This window comes from Triturus cristatus, chromosome 10 (genome assembly GCF_964204655.1).
Source record: "Triturus cristatus chromosome 10, aTriCri1.1, whole genome shotgun sequence".
Classification (NCBI taxonomy): Eukaryota; Metazoa; Chordata; class Amphibia; order Caudata; family Salamandridae; genus Triturus; species Triturus cristatus.
Genome location: NC_140593.1, coordinates 1,247,357,706 through 1,247,375,232, shown reverse-complemented (window position 1 = coordinate 1,247,375,232; position 17,527 = coordinate 1,247,357,706). Strand labels below are relative to the sequence as shown.

General features: G+C 57.6%; 1 protein-coding gene and 1 long non-coding RNA gene across 2 annotated transcripts in view; one reads left to right on the top strand and one right to left on the bottom strand.

The window, feature by feature from the left end:
• The window catches only part of LOC146797203 (uncharacterized), a 28,845-nt gene extending 17,812 nt beyond the window's left edge, over positions 1-11,033 (bottom strand). Inside the window, exons 1-2 of the long non-coding RNA XR_014969695.1 lie at positions 10,975-11,033; positions 10,737-10,828 (exon numbers count right to left, since the gene is read on the bottom strand). This is a non-coding gene — a long non-coding RNA (uncharacterized LOC146797203). The remainder of the gene's footprint in view (positions 1-10,736; positions 10,829-10,974) is intronic.
• The window catches only part of LOC146797202 (ceramide kinase-like), a 269,453-nt gene that overhangs the window by 90,640 nt on the left and 161,286 nt on the right, over positions 1-17,527 (top strand). The window lies entirely within an intron of this gene.

Here is a 17,527-nt window from a genome sequence, read left to right as displayed (position 1 = left end):
CACGACGTGGACACCGGGGACAGTCCCCCTGTCCGACACCGGGCCTACCGCGTACCAGATCGGGTACGGGCCTGCATACAGGAGGAGGTGGCCAAGATGCTCACAATCGGGGTCATCGAGCCCTCAGACAGTCCCTGGGCCAGTCCGGTTGTATTGGTCCCCAAAGCCGCTGCCCCCGGCACCGCACCTGAACTGAGATTCTGCGTCGACTACCGGGGCTTGAACGCTGTCACCCGGACCGACGCTCATCCGATCCCCCGAGCAGACGAGCTGATCGACCGGCTGGGGGCCGCCCGCTACCTCAGTATCTTCGACCTAACAGCGGGCTACTGGCAGATCGGCCTCACACCCAGGGCTCAGGAACGGTCAGCCTTCTCTACCCCCGATGGCCACTACCAATTCAAGGTCATGCCCTTCGGCATGAAGAATGCCCCCGCCACGTTTCAACGCCTCGTGAACCAGGTCTTGGCGGGGCTCGAAGAGTTCAGCGCTGCCTACCTGGACGATATCGCTGTGTACAGCCACCACTGGCCCGACCACCTCCGTCACCTCCAAGAAGTCCTACAGGCCCTCCAGCGGGCCGGCCTCACAATTAAGGCCGGCAAGTGCCAAATTGGCCAAGGGTCTGTGACCTACCTTGGGCACCAAGTGGGAAGCGGGCTGGTGGCCCCGCTACAACTTAAGATTGCTGCCATCCAGTCCTGGCAGCCCCCCGTCACCCAGACCGAGGTCCGAGCCTTCTTGGGGCTCACCGGCTACTACCGGCGGTTCGTGAAGGACTACGGCAGCATCGTGGGGCCCCTCACGGGTCTCACGTCCAAGAACCAGCCGAAGCGGATTAACTGGACCCCCGATTGTCAGGCGGCCTTCGAGAAGCTGAAGGCCGCTCTATGCACCGCCCCTGTGCTCCAGGCCCCCGATTACAGTCGGGAATTCATGGTACAGACCGACGCCTCCGACCACGGCATCGGAGCCGTCCTTTCTCAGTTAAACCCCGAAGGTCATGACCAACCGGTGGCCTTCATCAGTCGACGTCTCCTGGCCCGAGAACAGCGCTGGAGCACCATCGAGAGGGAGGCCTTCGCAGTGGTGTGGGCCCTCAAAAAGCTCCGGCCCTATCTCTTCGGTACCCACTTCCGGGTACAAACCGACCATCGACCCCTGCAGTGGCTGATGCAGATGCGGGGGGAGAACCCAAAACTCTTGCGCTGGTCCATTTCCCTGCAGGGAATGGACTTCACTGTGGAGCACCGACCAGGCCAAGACCACGCCAATGCGGATGGCCTGTCCCGCTTTTTCCGCCTCGACGAAGAGAGTCCCCAAGGAGATGGGTGACTCTCCCCGCCTTCAGCTGGGGGGGACGCATGTTGGACAGGCCACACGAAGGGCTTGCTCCCTCCCCGCACGACAGGGCCCGAGCTCCGGCCCACCAGGCATAACCCACGAAAAGCACCCGTACCCCGTCCCCCGACGGATCTTCTGCCCTCGGACCTCTACTCATCACGGGGCCCAGCCCCACCGGCTCCCCCGGCCGGTTCAAGCCGCCATCTTGGGCCCTGCACCACGAGGCCGCGTGGCCTCGCCCCGACCCTAACCCCGGGCCTGACCGGCCCCGACATCCCGGCACCACCATCCACCCGGGAGGTGAGCGGACCACTTGGCAGGTCAATGGGAGGACGAAGTGTCAAGAGCTCTTCCCCCGCCAGGTGCCGATCGCCTCCAGCTCCCCCAGGCGCTGGCCCCACCCCCTGCTGGGTGTCTGGACACCTTCATTCCGGGCCCTCCGACCTCCAAGTGCGAGGGTCCGGACATCAAAGAGCGCCTGCCCTATAACTGGGGCAACTCCGGAGCAGGAAGGCAGTTGTATCCTGGAGTCGAGAGACACCGAGAGAACTCAGCCTTGACGGACTACTGGCGCTGCCGTAGCCCGCTCTTGTGAACCATCGTCCTGCCTGCTGGCGCTGCCGCGGCCTTCTACAACATCCATCCTCGTCGGGACCTGCTGGCGCTGCCGCGGCCCGTTGTAACGACCATCCTCACCGGGACCTGCTGGCGCTGCCGCGGACCGTACATCGACCATCTTTCCGGGACCTGCTGGCGCTGCCGCGGCCCGTTGTAACGACCATCCTCCCCGGGACCTGCTGGCGCTGCCGCGGCCCGTTGTAACGACCATCCTCACCGGGACCTGCTGGCGCTGCCGCGGACCGTACATCGACCATCTTTCCGGGACCTGCTGGCGCTGCCGCGGCCCGCACCAACTGAGCTCGAGGATTGTGAGCTAATCATCATCTCATCCAAACTACCTGACTGGTAGACAGACTGTCCCGCTACCCCTTACCCTGCTTTGAGAGACTTGAATCGAGGGGACCCCTGAGTCCAGACCTCCTTGTACCATTCAACCGTACCTTAAGAAGTGCTTATAAAGAACACTGAACCTTATCCGTGTGTGGTATCTGTCTGTGGGGGGGAAGTTACTTGTCTGTACGATCGCTGGAGACGGCTCTCCCCGGAGACCTCTCCTCCTGACCCCGGCCGACCCTCCCGGTCCGTCTATCCTTTCTAACATTGCCTCTTTGAGGGTGCAGCTGTCATGATACATCCTTCAGGGTGCAGCTTTGTGGGTGCAGGTTTAATAAACGCTCTGGGATTGTAGGGAGTTCTGAGGGTCTCAGGGTGTAGTTCTCTAGGTGCAGGTTTGTAGTTAACTTGAGGTTGCAGTTCTCAGTGAGCTCTAAGGGTGCCTCTTTGAGGAGGCAGCTCTCAGGGTGCCTCTTTGAGGTTTCAAGGTGTTCTGTGGGTCTCAGGCTGTAGATCTCTAGGTGCAGGTTTATGGTTGCCTTGAGGTTGCAGCTCTCAGTGAGCTCTCAGGGTGCCTCTTTGAGGAGGCAGCTCTCAGGGTGCCTCTTTGAGGTTTCAAGGTGTTCTGTGGGTCTCAGGCTGTAGTTCTCTGGGTGCAGGTTTGTGGTTGCCTTGAGGTTGCAGCTCCCAGTGAGCTCTTTTTCTGGTCACACCCCCACAGACCTCACCCCCTTGTTAAACCGGTTTACTCTTTCCTTTAGGCGAAGTGGGCAGTGACGGATCTGCTCTGCCTGTGACGGAGTCTACATTGACCTGAGGCTGGAGTCCTGGTGCGTCGCAGGGGGGTGTGGGTGGGGGGGAGGCTGACCCACAGAACTGGTTTCTGAGACTCAGCTTCCTCCTCAGGGTACTGTTCCGGGGACGTGCAGACTCCACCGTCGGGTGCACGTGCACTGTGCTCAGGGTCCTGTCCTGGGGATGTGCAGACTGTACCCTTCGGTGCACGTGCACTGTGCTCAGGGTCCAGCCCTGGGGACGTGCAGACTCCACCCTCAGGTGCACGCGCACTGTGCTCAGGGTCCAGCCCTTCAGACGTGCAGACTGCACCCTCAGGTGCACGCGCACTGTGCTCAGGGTCCAGCCCTTCAGACGTGCAGACTGCACCCTCGGGTGCACGTGCACTGTGCTCAGGGTCCTGTCCTGGGGACGTGCAGACCACACACTCGGGTGCACGTGCACTATGCTCAGGGTCCTGTCCTGGGGACGTGCAGACTCTGCCCTTGGGTGCACGTGCACCTTGTTCAGGATCCTGTCCTGGGGACGTGCAGACTCCATCCTCGGGTGCACGTGCACTGTGCTCAGGGTCCTGTCCCGGGAACGTGCAGACTCTACCCTCGGGTTCACGTGCTATGTACTCAGGGTCCTGTCCTGGGACGTGCAGACCCCACCCTCGGGTGCACGTGCACTGTGCCAGTGTCTTGTCCCGGGAACGTGCAGACCACACCCTCGGGTGCACATGCACTGTGCTCAGGTTCCAGCCCTTCAGACGTGCAGACTGCACCCTCGGGTGCACGTGCTCTGTGCTCAGGGTCCTGTCCTGGAGACGTGCAGACCCCACCCTCCGGTACACGTGCACTGTGCTCAGGGTCCTGCCCTGGAGACTTGCAGACTCCACCCTCGGGTGCATGTGCACTGTGCTCAGGGTCCAGCCCTTCAGACGTGCAGACTGCACCCTCGGGTGCACGTGCACTGTGCTCAGGGTCCTGTCCTGGAGACGTGCAGACCCCACCCTCTGGTGCACGTGCACTGTGATCAGGGTCCAGCCCTGGGGACGTGCAGACTCCATCCTCCGGTACACGTGCACTGCGCTCAGGGTCCTGCCCTGGAGACTTGCAGACTCCACCCTCCGGTGCACGTGCACTGTGCTCAGGGTCCAGCCCTGGGGACATGCAGACTCCACCCTCGGGTGCATGTGCACTGTGCTCAGGGGCCTGTCCTAAGGACGTGCAGACTCCACCCTCAGGTGCACGTGAACTGTGCTCAGGGTTGAGCCCTTCAGACGTGCAGACCCCATCCTCGGTTGCACGTGCACTGTGCTCAGGGTCCTGTCCTGGGGATGTGCAGACTCCACCCTCGTGTGCAGGTGCACTTGCCATGGTCCTGTCCTGGAGACATGCAGACCCCACCCTCGGGTGGACGTGCACTGTGCTCAGGGTCCTGTCCTGGGGACGTCCAGACCACACCCTCGGGTGAACATGCACTGTGCTCAGGGTCCTGTCCTGGGGAAGTGCAGACCCCACCCTGAGGGTGCACGTGCACTGTGCTCAGGGTCCAGATCTGGAGACGTGCAGACTTGACCCTCGGGTGCAAGTGCACTGTGCTCAGGGTCCTGTCCTGGGGACGTGCAGACCATAGTGCCAATATCGGCCACACTCACCAGCCTTCTTGCAGCAACATACAGGTAGCATAAATAAGCAGACAAGACAACTTTTGGTGGAGAAAATTGATACAGGTTTATAAGCATACCAAATATGCCAACATGGTGGGTTATCTTACAGGCGATCCAAAGGCAAGCCGCCCCTCGGGGCCTACCACCTGATGGGCTAACGTGCATCGTGGTCTTAGCCAATCGGTGCTTATGATGAGGGGATAGCCCCTCCCCCTTCCGGTGAAACATTGGTCCACCATATAATTCACGCCCCCCCCACGAGGGGCGGAGCGTTCAAGCGACCCCCGGTTGTACAGGTTTCCAACCGCCCGTAGGACAGATGGGGCGCCGTCGGACCCCAGGGTCCACCGCACAGACTTCCTGGGGATATTCGGCCTCAGCACCCTTTGTGCTCCTGAAGAGGGTACCCCTGAGTACCTTTCCGCCTCTGGATCGCCATGTAACTCCGCCACAGCCCTGGGTGTGGCGACCGTCGCAGCCAGGGCCCCCACCAAGGCCTGCGCTCCTATTTGCATCCCTCTATTTCCAGGGCCTCCCCTAGGTCAAGGAGGAACAAGTCCATGCCTATTCTGGAGAGATGTTTCCCATCGTCCTCGAAACACCCTATGGATTTAGCATGAAGCAAACCATGCCTTATGAATCCGAACCCCATTTGTTCGGTGAATTTACGCATCGCGCAATTGACTCTCCTGCGTGCAGCCTCCATTGCTTCCCCAGAGCGTGCTCCCTGCCACAGGAGCCGTGGGGTGATCTCCGACCATCACAGTTCACATGTCCCTAACTTATTGCTTAATTTGCAAAGAGTGGCTTTCATATCTTGAAGCAATGTCCTCTTGCCCAGTGCCATCAGGTCGTTGCCCCCCAGGTGAATGAATCTAGGCTGAGGATCCTACAGTGGCTCCCTGTCAGGAAGAGAATAACATTTAAAGCCATGTGTATTTCCCACCAAGCCTATTGGAGAACTGGCCCTAAAATTAACCACTCCCTGCTCTCCCCCTACTATCCCGGCAAACATCTTCGATCCACCCATGCATTCCTAGCAGCAACCCCCCGGTTCAAGAGGTCAAGAGCAGGAGGAAGGTCCTTCACGCTCAACGCTGCCGAGGTGTGGAACTCCCTTCCCCCACTCCTCAGATCGAATTCCGATCTGTCATCCTTCCGCAAGGAGCTTAAAACGTTTCTTTTCAGCAACTAACTCACCTTTTGCTGCTCTCCTCAAGGCACTATCTTTTTCTATTAGCGCTTGGACGCCTTAGGGCAGCAGTCGCGCTTAATAAAACCCCCTTTCATTTCATTTCATTTCATTTCAATGACCAGCACGTTTGGGGGACTCGTCACTCCCCCCAGTCTCTGCTGCAGTTTGTCCAACAACCCATTCCATCGCATGCCCTGGTACCCCAGCCAAGTTATCTCGGTGTTTGAAAAGCCATGCCTCCACTTCCTGCTCGCAGCCCACTGTGCCAATCTGCTGATGCCAGAATGGCCAATCACCCAGACCTTTGTTCCTGGTAAATAAAGAAATGTGATGTTGCAAAACGTTTATTACCAACACAGCACGCCATAATGAAACATGTAAATTACACTCCCGTCAGTACCCGGAAAACCGGTTCCTGCGGGCAAACCAAATAACGTGGCTCATGGCCATTCACAATTGTAAATAGTAGCTTAAAAAACACAATGCCCCCCATCACACGCCATGACCCGGCTGCAGAAAAGTCCCCTAAAGTTCGTGAGCTCATGGACGTATGTACCTTTTGAAACAGTGGGATTGCCAGCGCCCCCCTTGTTTGATGCCGTCTGCTGGCAAGCCTTCCTTAAACGCTGTAGTTGCTGCCCCTATGCGGAAGGAGTGGCTGCAGAAACGCTTGCTAGGGTCCTTGTTGCCAGATAGCGCCAGGCACGCATGCATGATGTGTTCCACCTGGTACTTAGTAAGGTGCGAGCTGTCTGCGTGTATGAAAAGATAAGTGTCTGCTGCTGGACGCAGGGCCGCGTAGGCGGAGAAAAGCCTAACTGGGCAATACCTCCCGTCCCCCAAACTGTGCAGCCAGAACACCCTGCCCTTGCCGCTCTGATCTGTCTTTGACCTTCGTAGTGTTACTTTGAGGGAATCCCCAGCGAGAACCACATCCTGCCAATTCAGAGCCACCCCAGACTCATCATTCTTGCCACCAACTCACTAATTTGAAGTGCCCCAAAGAAAGCCAGGCTGAAGGCGGCAGCAAACAGTGCTGCCTCAAACTCTGAGTGAGTGGCCTCGTGCATCCAATCTAGCATCCCCTGGGGTGTCTCAAAGTCTATAGGGGACCTGTTGTCCGGTGCCTTAGGTTCACTCCTGGCCCACCCTTTTAATGCCGCTCTGATTACAAAAGAACTCGTTGGGTCTGACTGCCCCTTGAGTCTAGCGTGGTGGCTGATTGCTGCAAGGTAGCCCGATATCCAGGAATGACTCTTCCCATTGTCTTTAGCCCACAATATGAAGGACTGCACTCTGGCTGCTAAAGATAGATCGCCTCCGTCCCATGGGCCCATCCCTGAACAGAATTTGTTCACCCAGGATTTATATCGCTTGTTAGTCCCCGGTGCTAGGGATAACTCGCCCAGGCCCCTCATACGTTTTGCCACTTCAACAGGAACCACAGGTGCGCTGGGAAAGGTATGCCCTCCTCTCTCGCTCTCGGCCATGCCTCCCGGAACCGGTGCCACTGAAAACGAGAGAGAGCATCAGCCGCTGTGTTCTGCACACCCTGAATGTGTCGCGCCCTGCATTCAACATTGTTGTAAAGACAAGCCCGCACCAACTCCCTCAAGAGGCACAGAACCAGGGAACAACTCGCTGACTGGGAATTGATGGCCTGCACTACCGCTAGATTGTCAGACCAGAAAAGGACCCTATTATGGGCCATAAATGGAAAGCCACCACAATGGGGAATAACTCCAGCACTGTGATGTTGGTCGTGATCCTTTTCTTGTGCCAGGCACTGGGCCATTTCTCAGCACACCATTCCCTGTCTAGAATGGCTCTGAATCCTTCCCTGCCTGATGCATCTGTATGTAGGGCTAGTTCCGGGCTGCCTGCCCAGGGAGCCCTCCAAATTACTGAACCGTTGAAATTGGCCAAGAAATCCGCCCACATGACCAGGTCCAGTCTCATGCCTTTGCTTAGCTTGACCATGTGGTGCTTTTTTAAGACCCTGGTCCTGGCCAACCTTCTGCCAAATACTCTTCCAGCTGGTATGACCCTCGCTGCAAAGTTCAGTTTCCCTAAGAGCCCTTGAATGCATTCTAGGGTGGCCTTGCCCTGCGCAACCACAGCCTGAATGTGTTGTGCGAGGTCGCATACTTTGTCTGTAGGTAACCTGGATTCCCCCGCGATGGTGTCTAGCTCTATCCCCAGAAAAGTTAAAACCTGTGCTGGACCCACCGTTTTACCTGGTGCAAGGGGGACCCCCACGTGACTGGCCAGCTGTTCAAAATCCTCAAGGGCTTGCTTACAGTCCTGCGTGCCCTCACTCCCAATGAACAGGAAGTCATCTAGATAATGGGTCACCCCTGCAACCCCGTAGGTATCCTGGAGGGCCCATTGCAAGAAACAACTGAACGCCTCAAAATAGGCACAAGACACCGCGCAATCCAAGGGCATGCATCTGTCAAAAAAGTACCTGCCCTCTAGCCTGAAACCCAGCAGGTGATGGCTGCGCGGGTGGACTGGTAGCAAGCGAAAAGCCGATTCGATGTCCGCCTTTGCTAACCAGGCCCCTCTGCCTGCCCTCCTGACTAGGTCCAATGCTACGTCCAGAGTACAATAAGACACAGAGCAGGTGCCCTCCTGTAGCCCATGGTTAACTGATGCCCCATCTGGGTAAGAGAGGTGGTGAATCAGTCGAAAAGCCCCAGGGTCCTTCTTGGGCACCACCCCCAGGGGAGAAACTACAAAGTTGTCGAGTGGGAGTTGCAGAAATGGACCCGCCACCCAGCCCAAAGGCCTCTCCTTCTCTACCTTTGCCCTAACTACCTCCGGATGCTCTCTCGCAGACCTGAGGTTGTCGGCCTCTCTCCTTCCCAGGGGGCCCACGTAGGGGATCTTAAAGCCTTCATTGAAACCCAAAAGCAGTGTGCGGCTATCTGTTGCGTTGGGGTACCTTCTAAGAAAAGGCGTGATGTTAGCCAGGCTGACGGGGGAAGGGCCTTTGGAGAAGAGCCCATGGGAAGTTGGACTGACTGCGGGGAGAAGACACGTGGGGAGGGGGGGGGCATTGAGATGTTGGACTCGGTTGTGTTCCTTCCTCAACTTTGTTGGCCGCCTTTGTCGGCTGTCTGCCTATCCTGCTTGGTATGGCAGGACACCGCTGGGTGGGGCCTGCCACGTGTTACACGCATGCAGGAACTTGCACGTCTTACCCCAGGAGCAAGATCCATTGTTAAAAAGGCGGCATGTACCCGGGGGGGACCTCCTGAAACCTCCCCTCTGTCCCCCTCCCCTACGTGCCCCGCGAAAGGACTGTTTGCCCCTTGCGCTTGTTGGAAATGACCCCTTGGAAGACGATTGTCCCCCCTGTGTATTTCCCTGGGTGCCTACACTTTGCTGCGAACGGGAACCCATATGGTCCATCCACAGCTGGACCTCTTTTTGGTCCCAGCCCATCTCCGGGCATTGGGACATCTTCCTCCTGAACTCCCTGTCGTAGTTCAACCATCCATTTCCACCCCACCTCATGGCCTCGTTATGTATGGTCCTGGAGTATTGCACCAACCCTGGTCCCTGTTCCGGAAATGTCTCCATAGTGACAGATGCTAGGATGGAGAAAGCCTCTAGCCAGTTAGCTATGTTCTTCTCCGGCCAAGGCTGGTATTTTACTTTTTTATTATCCTCCTTCGCCCCCATTTTCCTGGCGTCAAGCCCCTCTTGTCCCAGCATCAGCAGGGTAAAAATGTCCACAAAATCCCTCCTCCAAATTCCTTCTTTGGCTGCCTGTGGCACTTGCCAGGCTAGAAAACAACGCCCAGACAGCAGGGGTGCCGTCGTGACTTGCTGGACCAAGTTGGGCAAGGGAGCAGCCGTGAGAGCCGTCGTAGGTTGTAGTACCAAGGTGGGAAAGGGAGCGGGCGTGATGGAAAACAAAACAGCTGTGGCCCCCGAACTTGTATCGACTGTCATAGTACTCGGGCTGGCCGCTAAAGGGGGGAGCGGGACGGGAGTTGGCGCTGTGTTGAGCACCCCAGAAATAGGTGTAGGAGGAATGCCCTCTGCCGGAGTAGGTCTAACCTGCCCCACTGGCTCCCCCACACCTCCTGCTCATACACTTGCTGCTGTTAATGTGGCTCCCTCCTTAGTACCCCCACTGGGGCACACAAGTGCCGGGCTGGTGGACACAGAACCTGCTTGAAGCTGAGACATAACTGTTCATAGTGTCCAAGAGTTTAGCCAGCTCATCCCTAGTGGCGTAGTTACCTTGGGCCGCGGTACTGTCCAACGGGGTAAGTGGCCCCGGGGGTGTGGGCGCACCCAGCGCTGTAACGACCTCCTTGGGGGCCTGAACTGCTCTGCTCCTGGGTGGTGGCAGCGGATCTGCCGGGAAATCCCTGGACGTGGGCTTGCGGACCCGCTTGGGCCTAGATGGGCCTGCCTCTGCACCGGGCTGTTGTTCCGTAGGAGGAGAATCGCCGAAGATCCCAGAGTCCTCCTGATCGGGGGCATTCAATATGCCATTAGCCCATGCCAGGCCTTTGCTCTTGGCCATCTCAAAGAAGTTGGCCCACTGTGCGTCCTGAGAAGTGCCCGGCATCGAGTCGTCCACCTGGGATCTCTCCGGAAAAAGGGGGGGTGAACCCTGGCTATCCATTGCGACCTTCGACTCCACACAGGCCCCTGATTTGAGGAGATAAATTTATGGGATCAAAACATGATAATACTTGGTTGTTTATTGCGGTCACCTCAAGCCCCCTGCTTCCCCAGACGCTCCTTGCCCCCCAAATCCTCTATACTTACTTATTGTGCAATAGTGGGAGTGGACCTGGGGCGTGACGCGCGTACGAAGGCTTCTCAAAGTATGCCCTGCATGTGCTGATGAAGTGGGAGTGCTAGGGGAGAAAAAGGAAACGTTAGCGGGGACCCTGGTGCATGAACGAGACCCTAAACGCACGCCCCCCTAGGTCCCGGAGGACCCCCGTGTGACCTGGAGCCGTCTCTCCTGTTTCCACCCGAAGGTGTGATCTCTGTCCAATACCTGTTTCTCAAGCTGTCCAACCTTTTGCGTCCGACCCCTAGCGTCGTCGCCTCTTTAATAACTGTATGACCTGGAATAAAGAAAAGATTAATTATTGCGCCCTGGACGAGGCCAGTGTCCATGAACCCCAAGTGCCCTGTCGCATCTTCGCTGCAGGCCCCTGTGTCCCATGACCCTGCTGCGGCCGTGGACCCATCGTACCACCGTGCAGCTGTCCCCAAACGACTGACACAGCACCTGCAAAGGAGACACGTTACGAAAAAACACCCATCAAATAGTACATATAAGCTATTGCGTCCCACCACGATGTCCATCCTGTGGGGGGTGGGGGGGTGGAAGCTAGGCGAGCATTATTAGCCCTGCCGCGCCCCCTGCGTTAGTTCCCTCCCGTAAATGCCCCTGACCAAGCACATGAAATTGCATCCCTATAATACATAATGAATAACTATGCTTTCCAAATTCGCTAAAATGCAAAATTCGCAATTTTTGGGTGAAACCCCAGTAATACTTTGCTGCCTGCCTTAAGATCCTATGTTTCCCCCAAAAGTTGCCCTGAACTCGTTGCAAGGCTGCAGTATCCTGGTGTTCCCATTCAGGCCTCCCATGCAAGTACTAACCAGGCCCGACCCTGCTTAACTTCAAAGCTGGACCCTGAATGTCCAATGTCCTGAAGAGCGGGCTGCGTGTGCGAGGCTGCTGGACTGACACTGACCACAATCTACAGCAAGCGCCGAGGCCCAAGAGCAACACTGGCAAGCCTCGTCGCTTCCTCGATCGGTAATGGGCGTTGTACGAGGTAAACGATTGTGCGCACAACAACAAATGAAGTCCCTTCATAAAGCAGCAAACACACTCCGCTGCGCGTCATGGCTTCTGTGCGTTGATGAAGACTCAAGTTTTTTTGGTTTTTTTTGGTTTTTTTGTAAATTAACACACTCTCGCGGTAAACAAGTTACGCTGTGGCAAAGGTTCAGAACCTCACACACTACCTATACTGCTGTAGGCCCGATATGTGAACCACACCCCTAGTTCCAATGCAGTCCAGGACATCTCCGCCAGGGGGGGGGCGAATGTGCGTCCAGACGACCGGGCTGCAGGTAGGGCCTAATCCCGTGTAACATTCATTAACCTAGCCCCACATGTCTGTTGCCCCCCCCCGCAGGTGCCTGCAGGAAGCCGAGAACACCTCGCGGCATGGGGGCGGGGAGGAAGCCTGGCCCCTAAGGGTTTGCTGCTGTGTGGGGGCCGGTCGTTAATCGACGGTGAGGCAATTCAACCCCCCACCCCCCAGGCCAACGAAAACCGCGGCAGGGGCCGCAAACACCGGCGGGGCAGCGAGGTCCCGGGCCATGCTCCGCTCGCTTCCCCCCCCCACCAGCGCTCTCGCTCGGGGGACATCTCTCGTGGGTGAAGCGCCGCGTTGGACCCCGGGGTGGCGAAGGGACCAGGGGCCAAAAGTAATAGAGCAGAGGAAGCTGAGGCCCGACCCCTGGAGCGAGGCCGCGGTCCGAACGAAGGCGCAGCATGGGCAGGGACGGCCCCCCACGGCGATGCTTGATTCGCGGGGGCCCTCACTGGGGGCCGGGGAGGAGGTGGCGGCATCCCCCAGCCGCCGCCTTGTGATGATTGGACTATGACCGACGCCTCGGTGCCCCACTCGAAATGCCTCGCCGCCTGAGGTCTCCCCCCCCCCCCCCTGCTGCTAGAGCAGTCACTGTGAGCGCTCATGACACCTTCGGTAAGTGCGCGCTAAATAAGGAGGCATTAAATGAAGGCCCACCGGGACGGACAAAGCGCAGGCTGCTCTAAAACAGCTGGAGCCCCACAGGCCCGACCCCAGCCCCATCGGCACACGGTGCCCGGGGCAGCCCATCACATACTCTAAAACAATACTCAAAGAGCAGCTGGAGCCCCACAGGCCCGACCCCAGCCCCATCGGCACACGGTGCCCGGGGCAGCCCATCACATACTCTAAAACAATACTCAAAGAGCAGCTGGAGCCCCACAGGCCCGACCCCAGCCCCATCGGCACACGGTGCCCGGGGCAGCCCATCACATACTCTAAAACAATACTCAAAGAGCAGCTGGAGCCCCACAGGCCCGACCCCAGCCCCATCGGCACACGGTGCCCGGGGCAGCCCATCGCATACTCTAAAACAATACTCAAAGAGCAGCTGGAGCCCCACAGGCCCGACCCCAGCCCCATCGGCACACGGTGCCCGGGGCAGCCCATCGCATACTCTAAAACAATACTCAAAGAGCAGCTGGAGCCCCACAGGCCCGACCCCAGCCCCATCGGCACACGGTGCCCGGGGCAGCCCATCACATACTCTAAAACAATACTCAAAGAGCAGCTGGAGCCCCACAGGCCCGACCCCAGCCCCATCGGCACACGGTGCCCGGGGCAGCCCATCGCATACTCCAAAACAATACTCAAAGAGCAGCTGGAGCCCCACAGGCCCGACCCCAGCCCCATCGGCACACGGTGCCCGGGGCAGCCCATCACATACTCTAAAACAATACTCAAAGAGCAGCTGGAGCCCCACAGGCCCGACCCCAGCCCCATCGGCACACGGTGCCCGGGGCAGCCCATCGCATACTCCAAAACAATACTCAAAGAGCAGCTGGAGCCCCACAGGCCCGACCCCAGCCCCATCGGCACACGGTGCCCGGGGCAGCCCATCGCATACTCCAAAACAATACTCAAAGAGCAGCTGGAGCCCCACAGGCCCGACCCCAGCCCCTTCGGCACACGGTGCCTGGGGCAGTCCAAAGGAGACCCGCAGGAGTTGCCTAAACCCCCCACGAGGCAGCTCGCAAGCCAACCCGTGCCGCCCTGCCCTGCGGGCAACCCTTATGGGGAGGGAGGGGGAGTGAAAGCATATGGTGTGCACTCACCGTGCCACAGATCTCGGCAGCTCCCACAGGACACGTCAAGTTGGCGTCAGGGCGAGGGAACAAAGGTAAACTAACGCATTTCTCCTAATTTCACCAACCTAAGACCAGAGTTTTCCTGGTCTTAATTTTGCTCTGCCTCCTATGTACGACACTCTCGTACATAGGGGGCAGCATCAAATACAATGGGTGTTGCGGTAGAACGCCCACCGCAACACCCACTGCACGCCCCTTTCACACTAACCATAGCGCCAAAGGGGACCATATGTACAAGGCCGCGTGTAGAGATGAGGTGGTCTAGTGGTTGTGAGGGTGGAGTGTAGTGGGTGGAGTAAGAGGAGGACTGCCCCGACAGGAAGAGGCGGAGCAGGGCATAGGAAGGGCAGTGAGAGTAGGGCCACGCTGGTGTAAGGATATAGAAATAAAGAGTCCTGAAGAAACCTATCGTGTCTGTCGTCATTGGCACTGCGAAGACACGACAGCTGGCGACGAGGGTGGGATAGAGCTAAATGCTCTCCCAGAACACTGGCACGCTGACGAGACTGGCGCAAGACTGGACACGAAGAAACCAGCCGAAGCGTCGTCACTCGCGGGACGCACCCGGAGCGTGTGAGAGCCCAGCAGCGTGAAGAGCGAGATCGCGGAACGCGCCCTGCATTGGAAGAGGACCGGCGCTTGAAGGGTAGGAAGAAAACGACGGCGCTGACACGCGCGTTTCCAGGTTAGAGCAGCGTGAAGGCTCTCTCACCCACCTGCCTGTTGTGAAGCCCTGAGTGAGACGGATGATGGGAGGAGGCCGCCTGAGCAGTGCGCAGTCTGGAAATGAATGAGCTGAAAGCCCGGCAGCACGTGTGAAGTCCATGCACGTTATCCAGCCGGCGGCCATCTTGAAGTCAGGCGGGTCTCCAGACGTCCCATGTCAACAGACCCGAGCGGCCATCTTGAAGTCAGGCATCACTAAAATTTAAACAAGCACGAGCAAACGAAAAAAAAAAAAAAAAAAACGTGAACAAAGCACACAAGCATATAGACAACCAAGATTCCAAAAGAAATAACAGAGCCCATACTGTGTTGAAACAGAATCCACTTCACGTGACGCACGATGTCGAACCATGGATCCCCAGCCCGATCCCCAGCCCGCCAAGAAGCGAAGCCGATCGTCATGGGGCTGTCGCACCTGCGCCCTCCGGAGCCCCTAGCGCTCGTGGTCGGGAGCAGCATGGGCCCTCGCTGGGAAGAATGGATGGAAGACTTTGAGGACTATATCAAAGGCTCAAAGGTGATAGGGGACGAAGATCAACTGATCGCACTTCGAAACCTCGTGGGAAAGGACATCAGCAAGATGATAAAGGAACTCCCCGCCGCGGACGCGGGAACGTATGCCGGGGTGCGAGCAGCCCTGGATAGGAAGTTTGTGCATAAGAAGAATGTGGACTACGAACGGTACGTGTTCCAGAGAGCACGACAGGAGAAAGACGAGGTCATGGGCTCGTACATAACGCGGTTACGGCGATTGGCGCGCCACTGCGAGTTCGACGCTTTCTCGACGGACGATGCCATACGGCTGCGTGTGATTGACGGCTGTCAGTCAGAGACACTTCGCAGGAAATTACTAAAGAAGAGCCACACCTTAGATGAAATAGAAGAAATCACGAGGCTACACGATCAGACTGAGGAACAGGCCAAGACAATGGAGGCGGGACGCATGGAACGCAAGGAGCTAGCCTGTCAGGTACGCACCGAACGCCCCCGCCGGGGATCAAGAGAGCGGGAGCGACACGCCCGGCCGCCATCGAGGCACCGCCGCCCTGGCCATCGACGACCAGAATCGTGGAGGAGGAGCAGGCGTCAGGATCATGGGAAAAAGGCGCCACTGCGACGGTGCTACCGATGCGGGTACGACTTCCCCCACATCGGAGCATGCCCGGCCCTGGGGCAGCAGTGCCACAAGTGTGGCCGAAACAATCACTTTGAGACCATGTGCGGGGAGTACCGCCGGGAAAAAGACAAAGATTCAACGAGGTTGCCAAGAGGCGAGACGCGCCGCCATCACGCACGAGCGGTACGTGACCGTCGGAAGTCCTCATCCAAATCCTCCCAGTCCAGCAGGGAGTCACGGTCTTCAAGGTGGTCCAGAAGATCACCGTCCAGAGACTCTGAGTCACCATCAAGTGAACAAGAATATTCCGTGGAATATGCTAACATGATTGCCGATCCAGACCAGCTTAAAAAAATACCCCCGACTGGACATCTGCGTAGGCACGCATCCCACGAAGTTTGTGATGGACAGTGGGGCATCCCTTAACTACATCCCAGTGACGGAGTATAAGAAGATGAACCCTCAGCCTCGGCTCAATCCAGCACATGTCCGTGTCTACACCTGGATGTCCAGGAAGCCGCTCCCATGTCTTGGGAAGTTCTCAACGACACTGAGGCATCAAACAACATCTATTCCGGCCGTGATTCATGTCATCGAGGGGCCGGAAGCAGACTGTCTCCTCAGCTTACCAACAGCTGAACGGTTAAAACTGGTAGAGATACTTTACCGCGTCAACAGTGACAACGACACCATACACAAGTTCCCGAAGCTGTTCTCCGGGCTCGGCAAAATGAACAGAGGCCAGATTCGCCTCCACATAAATGACCAGGTCCGCCCAGTTGCCCAGCACCCTCGGAAAGTACCTTTCCACCTCCAGCAAGCGGTGGAGGATGAGCTACAAGATCTGCTGGATGCCGACATCATCGAACGGACAGAGGGCGCCACGCCGTGGGTATCTCCGGTAGTGATCGTACCGAAGAAAGGAACACCAGGGAAGGTCCGACTCTGTGTGGACATGCGGATGCCCAACACCGCCATTGAGAGAGAGCGTCATCCGGGACCCCATTTAAGCGACATGATAGCCGCCCTAAATGGGGCGAGGGTGTTTTCTAAACTGGACCTCAACAAAGGCTACCACCAGTTGGAACTCCACGAAAGCTCCCGTTATATCACAACGTTTGCAACGCACCTAGGGTTGTTCAGATATAAGAGGCTAACCTTTGGCATCTCATCAGCCGCCGAGATATTTCAAGAAGCTATCAGACAAACAATCCATCACATCCCGAACACGCTGAACTACAGCGATGACATCTTAGTCTACGGGGCGAACATCCAAGTCCACGACACGGCCCTAGACAGAGTTTGCCATGCCCTCCTAGAAGCAAATCTCACGCTCAACAGAGAGAAGTGCGAGTTTCACCAGTCGCAACTGAAATTCTTTGGCCACATCTTTTCGGGAGCCGGAATGAAGCCAGACCCTGACAAAGTGAGCACTCTGAACAGCACCAGGAGTCCACTTGACGTCAGTGATGTGCGGTCTTTCCTAGGCATGGCGAGCTACTGTTCAAGATACATTAAGGACTACGCCACACTCAGCCACCCCCTTCGCGCACTGACCAAACAGGGACAAGTGTTTGAGTGGACGTCCGAATGCGAGCGAGCATTTCAAGACATAAAGAGGGCCGTGGGCACGGTGGAGAGCCTGGCGTACTTCAGCCCAGATCGTAAAACCGAAATAACCGTGGACGCAAGCCCCGTCGGGCTGGGTGCCATCCTGGCCCAATACGACAAAGACACGGACCAACGACACATAGTGGCCCACGCCAGCCGGAGCCTTTC